Raw genomic sequence first — 7275 nt, forward strand, 5'->3', positions numbered from 1 at the left:
CCTCCCTGGGAGTCTTTCTGTGTACTGCTTTGGGGCACATCTTTTGAGTAACACCCAAATACTAGCATTAGGTGCGATGGGTGCAACTCCGTACCAGCAAAAGCTGGCATTTTGTTGTGGCAGGGGCAGAAGGTTGTTCAATATATAAGATGAAAAACCCTCTTCCTGTTCTCAGTTTGTTATCTTAACTTTATGGACTGCTGCATGCATAATTGGCTGCATCTGCTTAGCGATTGGGAAGTTTAATGTTGGATGTGTTTTGCAGTATTATGCTAAGCCACAAGGTGGCACTGGAAGATTGTAATAATCCAGCGTAATTAAGCGCCTTCTCCTCCCCCCCCCCCCCACTCTTTGACAGAGAAAGCATGAATTTTTACATTAAATGATGTAAACCATGGGAACTGGTTATTTCTCTTTCTTCTGATTTTTGGCTTCACTTCCCAGCAATTTTTAGTAAAGTTTTCTCAAGAGTAAAATGGAAATGCAACTGTGTGCAGTATAGCTATTGCAACGGCACAACAAAATAACTTGACGAATCAACATCCTTTTGTTTTTAAACATGTATTCATTAATGCTGGTGATCCTGACAGCTGTCTCTCTTTTTGTAGCCAAGTATTCATACCTCAGCAGCAACTGCATGCAAAAGTAGGAATTTCATTTCCTCTGTAATTTCTTTGATATGTTGCCTGAAGCTTTCTCTTCCCTTGTAAAGTAAAGATGAAAACCTATTTCAGGTTTTCATCAAAGGTGAAAGTTCTTCCAAGATTTGTCCACTTCTAACAAAGATTTCACAATATTCTAGTCCATAATATCACTTTGTTTTAATGCCAAATGTAGATTTGGGTAAGCAAAAGCAGTTAATTATCGTATTGCTATTACAGGTGAAATTTGACACACTTTCACATAGTTTTACAAAGTATATAGCTCCTTCCCATATTCTCACGTTTCTTTTTTATCCCCTAAATACCGAAAATATTGAAGCTGGTTCGTAGTTGAGTAAAGTAACAAGATGCAGTCCATTTGAGTGGGCTGATGTCTGACTGAAGATTGTCCTTTACACCTATGACTAAGGGAATCCCCTCTAGATAATAGAAAAATAAATCCTGTTGGGGTCTTTTTAGCCCTAATTACTGTAGTTGCAATGTAAAATCCTGATAATGAAGTGCAAACAGCCTTGAATGGTTTTAAAGATATTCCTTGCTGGCCTTAACACCTGGCCACAGGAAATCATTTATTGGTGAGGGACTTAGACAAAACTTGCCCTTAAAAATTCTTGTCATTGCAAGAGGTATCCAAACGAGACTTGTCACAAAAGCTCAACTCCACCTTGTTTGAAGGAAGTCTCAAGAGTTTCATTTATCTGAAGAAGAACAGACTGGCCACCTAAATTTACGGGTTTAAAACACGAAAGGCAGAGTTGTTTCTGAGTTTTTTCCTGATAGGTCATTTTGCCTTGTAAGAAAAACAATGCTAAGTTATGTCATTACAAAAGGTAAAATATCCCCCCCACTCAGGTTCTGTTACTCACCGAGCTCCTAGCAAAATCAGTGTGGTAGGTAGTTTACAAACCTGCTACAAAGTGAAAGCAATCTGAAAGGGTGTAGAGCTCCACGTATCACACTGAAGATTCACCCAGGAGCCTGTTTCTTCTTAGCTAAAGCCAGTGGCAACAGTATTTGGCATGAAGATGCCAGTGTCTGAGCTCAGCTGTCAGGCTCTTCTAACCGAAATAATTTATCCCCTTATCAGCTGCTTTCTTAAAAGAGAATAAGCTTTCTCTTGGACACCAGCAATTCCAGTCATTCACTATCTGTACTTCCCTTCCTGATGTCAGCAGAGCTCTGAGGCTTTTTATTGCAGTGCATAAAAGCTGTAGCCCCTGCCTGGCTCCCCGTGGATGCGTAAGCGCATAGCAGAAGACCCAGCACTGCTGCTTGTTGGCTTTGCTCTAATGTGCTTGGCACAAAACCCAAGGGATGGAGGGGTGTGTGGAAGGAGCTGCCCTCAGAGCCTTCGGTGTGACTGCTCCAGCACCAAGGAGCGGCCGAGCAGCGGTGCAACCTGCCCTCCTGCCCTACCCGGCTTCTGCTGCAGCCGCTCCGCAGAGTGACGAGTAAGTTCTCTCTTCAGGACTGTCAGCCCAGCACTGCTGTTGAGTGTACACAACCAATACAGCATGAACGAGAAAAAAACGGCAGAGGGAAAGACACTAGGAGATCTCCTTTCAGTGACAGTAATGCTGTGTCATGGAGTTTATTCCTGCTTACAAGACAGTGAATGGAGGACAGTTGACTATGCTGCTTCAGAAGGTGCAGCTACATGATGTCATTTTACAGAGCCAGGATGTCCTACCCTGGCAGGCTTTCAGGGAGAAGTTTTGCCATTCTTCCTCATTCTCCATGGGGTGGCCTTCTGCCCTGAATGCTCAGGGTTTGTGCAGCTTTCCGGCCCAAGCCTTAGGAGCAATGTACTCCCAGGAGCCCAAGAGCAGCTGCTTCGACGGTGCCCTGGGCTGGGAGCATCCCTCCTTCCTTTGGCTCTGCAGCCAGTCCAAGAAGCCTTCAGGGACTTCCTTGCTTTCTTCCTCACTATCGTACAGAAATAAGAGAGAACTGGTCTTGCAGACTCACTCCCACATCAATTCCTACTGCAAGACACTTTAACTCTCGTATTTTAGCTCTCTTGCATAAAGCCTTCCCAGCTGACGTTATATATATACATTGTGTTACTTTGCGATTAAAAACTATACACATACACATAGAGATTTTAATAAAACTTTTGTTATCAAGTTTTATTATTTCAACAAGTGTTGCTGTCAGCTAATAATCCCTAGAGTGGCCATCATGAAGTGTTCCAATAATTGGATTTTAATTAAGAAATTCACTTAGTCCTACACTGTTTTCAAAATCTAATTATGTCTTCAGGAAACTCACCCAAGTTGTGGTATTTTCTGGACAGTGTACAGACTCAGTACAGACTCCTTCCATTACTTTAACTTCTTTTCTTTTCTTTTCTTTTCTTTTCTTTTCTTTTCTTTTCTTTTCTTTTCTTTTCTTTTCTTTTCTTTTCCTTTCCTTTCCTTTCCTTTCCTTTCCTTTCCTTTCCTTTCCTTTCCTTTCCTTTCCTTTCCTTTCCTTTCCTTTCCCTTTCCTTTCCTCTTATATTTCCTGTACTGCCACTGTAGAAAATTGTCAAGAACTAATGGATGAAATAAATGTGGAATGCAAATACAAATCTCTGTTATACACATTATGTTAGAAAAGAAGCTCCCTATGCAAAGAAGGTGAGAAAGCGTTTTTACTTATTATACTCATGATCTTGAGATCCCCCCCACCCCTTGAATTTAAAGGCATTATTAATGAGAAAATCCCGTAGATAAACTTGGCTGTAAATTTTATTCATATAAACAATAATTTATGTCTCACCTCATCTCAAGTATTTTGGGAAAAATCCTGAGTACATATGTGCACACTGAGTGTCACCTGGAATAAGTCTTGTGAAGCCTATAGGCTTGCTCATATTTATATCACAGAAGCACTGAGTGATCCAGACACTGCTGTTTGTACATTACCTTTTAGTCTTCTTTGATGCTGAATGTCACATCTCACTCCAACATCGTGTGAGTCCTCATGACATAGCAACAGGAGAAATAATTAAGAACACCATGAATTCAGAGCATTTCTCTTGAAGTGGTTGGAGTATTCCTGTATTTTTCCATATAGAATACAGAGTAACACCACTTTGTGGTATGTCTTCGACTGTAAGTAGGCAGAAATCAGTGTAATAAAAATAAAAGTCTCACAGAGATATTTTTATATTTAGAAATATGAATGGTACATACAGTCATATTCTGACCTTGAAAGAATGGAAATAAAATGTGACAAGTGACTGTCTAGTATTTATACTAACCATAAAAATACTCTGTTCAAACATGAAGATTTCCTTGAAACAAAAGAAATCTATTTAAAATGTGAAGAAGGGAAAGGATAAGAAGAAAAGGTCTGATGAATTAATGGTTGACAATATGAAGAACATTTCAGTAAGATTATTTACATGAGTGATATGAGGCATCTGGCCTGTACACTGCGTAGTACAAATATAGAAAAGCTGTGGAGGCCATAATCTGTCATTGTAGTGCGTATGCAACTCCAGTTGAATTCAATAGTACTTCAACATGCATATAGATGAGATGATACTTGCTTATAGCACAGGCTGATTTTTTTGTTTCAAGACAGCCATTGTTAACACTTTAATATAACCTTTACAGAGATGAGGCAAAACTTCATTGACTTTAACAGAGGTAAAATTCCCGACGGAGGCATTGGCTGTAACCCTGAAACACTGGGAAAAAAGTCTGATTAAGAGCAGACCGAAAAATGGTGGTTAAGCTGTATCGGTTTTTCATCTTCTTAGACTTGTTTTAGCCCTTAGTACTCTGGCCCACCTTTGCCTTCTTTGCTTTACTTTCTTTTTTCTAAGCAGTATTTCCAAAATAAGAAACATGGCCTATATGAATAGTATTGCATGGGATTCAGTTCCATTTACTATTTTTATTTCGTATATAACTGTCCATGTTTAGGCAGCTTAACTACTTTGTGCAGTAAGTTCAGCACAGCCATTTGATATTTATCATTACAGCACTGTATTTTCTTCTGGTGCCTCAAGCAATTAAACCACATGCCCATCTTCCATTGGAACCTGTGGCAATTATTAATCACTTGCCATTGTCTTCGGATTTTCTGCTTGTGACCCTTTCAGCTCTGCAAGCCAGGAAGCTATCTTTGCAGTAACAGGGAAGATGTCTAAAGGTTAGAATGTATTTCAAAGCTTTAAAAATAGTCCAATTACGTTTTAAAGTCTAACTGGTCTTTTTTAAAGTCCATTACTAAAGCCGGAATTTGTGATTCTTTAAAACCTTGTTACCTGACACTACCTTGCTGGGGACCTTATTGCTAAGATGACAAACAGCATCCAGACGGTTGAAATTAAAATTCACTTTAAAAAATCTCATATTCTGCTTAAGCTGCTGTACCAATATTGCAGAATCAGATAAAAGTCAAAAGACTGTGTCCAAAAATCCTAAATGTCAGATTTTCATAAGCATTTCATTCCCTTTGAAAAAGTATCACATGTTCACAGCTGGAATATTTTGGAGCCTGCTTCCCCCCCCTTCCCCCCCAAACAAAAAAGATCAATCCAGGCTCCCATATGCTCCTTGCTCCTTTCTTCTGGAGTGACAATGGAGAGAAGGAGCAGTCCAAACAGCATTTCTGAAGAAAAGCTCAGTTCCACTGTAGTTAAAGAATTTGTCCCAGTGGCCTTTGGCTGAGGAGGTCAGCTGAAGAGCGAAGAAACCCTCAGTGAAGCCAATGGGACGTTGGATCAGTCCAACCTGACAGAAAACAGGTTTGTCCATCCTTAAGAACTTTGCCTCAAGAGCCTGCTGACAACTCAAGTAGATACCGTACAGACTGCTTGTTCATATAAGACCTTGCTGAATTCACAGGGGGAGGAAATTTTATTGGGTCAAAGTAAAGAGAAGCCATGCTTGTGATTCCAACAAAGCCAGGAGTTCCTCCGCAGTGCTCCCCTACATGAGACATAAGGATCTGAATGAGAAAGTCTGGGAGAACTTTCTTCTATTTGGCCAGCTGAAGGAATAATTATTCTCCAAGGACTACTTCCTTGTCGCCTCCAATATGAAGACATTAATGATCAGACCTTGGAGCAGCTGAATCAAGTTACACAGACTGTAGAGTTGAATTGTTCTCCCTTGAAGAGGGGATTGTTCCTTCCTGAAGAAATGATGTCTTCCTCAGGAACATGACCCACTGAAATCTGTTAGACTTTGCTTTTGCTTTTGCTTTTCTACTCCATATTAACCTGGCAATCTCATATCTAAGGTAAGAGTAGCAACCATGCTGGGTCTAAATATTTAACAGGAGCTTATTGCAAAGATCAGCAGTATGCTCCATGCAGCTTATGGCAAGTTTGTTCTATGCGAAGAGAGCAAATCTATCTATCTATCTATCTATTTGTGTATCTATGCATCTATCTATCTATCCCTAGGTTGATCGTTAAGTGTGGACAAAGCCCCTCACTTCTGGGGAAGTAAGAGTGGCATAGATGGGAAGGAGGGAGTTGAGAGGGAAAAGTCGGCTGTGATTTTTTATTTGTTACCCATTTGAAACAAGAAGTCCCTAGGCAGCTTTAGCCTGTACTGTAACGCAGAAGCTGTCTGGAGGGGCAGGGTGACAGTATGATTCCTTGCAGGCTGCACGCTTCTGTGCAAAGCCGTGACGTGAGCATCCCACATGCCTAGCAGAGCGATGGTGCTGGAGACATATGGAGGTGTCCATCTTCCAGGTGTTTGGAGCAGAAATGGCCATGGGGGAGGCTCTGGTGCAGCTCTTTCAAAGAGTGCTCATTGCCTTCCCCCTCCTCTCCCCGTTCCCCTTTTGCTACAGCATTCCAAACCGAGACCCCCAAATTAAAACAGTATTTTACAGCTTGGTACCGAAGCCTCAGATTGCAGATATTAATTACCAGGACATGCTCTGAGGGAAGCAAGGATTTGGCAGGACAACTGAAGTCCTCTTTTTCTCTCTCATTTGCCACTCCGTACAGCATGCTGGCTTGCTTCTTGGTCCCCCTTTGGGAGGTGATAAATCTGAGTTTTGCTATCGAGGCTGGGCATCTGGTAAGGCTACCCTGTGCTGTTGGTATCCTCCCCTTCACCCCGTCCCAGTGTCGCGCTGGTAATGATACGGTTTGGGGACTGTAAGAGGGCAAGGAAAAACCCCGTAGGACTCCTTGTAAAGAAGAAGAAAACCAAGGTCGACGAGACCTTTCCCTTTGCGTGACAGCTGGTGGGATTAGCCACAGCGCGGGGCAGGGATGAGCTTTCCAGCTTCACTCCGAGGGGCTGTCCAGCTACAGGTTCTCGCTTGCGGGGGAGAAGCAACCCTTGAATCCGAGAGCTTGGCTCCCGCAGCCGTCACCCAGCTCTGCTCCAAGATCCCGCCACCTCAGCGCCTGCCTGCTTGGCGGGCGCCCGCTGCCTTCCCAAGCTAAGCAGCGCTGTCGTTCCACGGGACCCCCCCGCCCCGAGGGAGGTGGAAAAAACTAAAATGGAAGGAGCGGAAGAGGAAAGAGGTGCTCTCCCGGGCTCCTTCCAGGCGCTGGGCAGAGACCCGGCTCCCGCGGGCTGGCGGAGAGGGAAACGGGCTGCGTCCCAGGCGGCAGCGCGGGCAGCGGGCAGGCAGCGCGGGCAGC

Source organism: Haliaeetus leucocephalus, unplaced genomic scaffold (assembly GCF_000737465.1).
Source record: "Haliaeetus leucocephalus isolate CR32 unplaced genomic scaffold, Haliaeetus_leucocephalus-4.0 Scaffold146, whole genome shotgun sequence".
In the NCBI taxonomy this organism is placed as follows: domain Eukaryota; kingdom Metazoa; phylum Chordata; class Aves; order Accipitriformes; family Accipitridae; genus Haliaeetus; species Haliaeetus leucocephalus.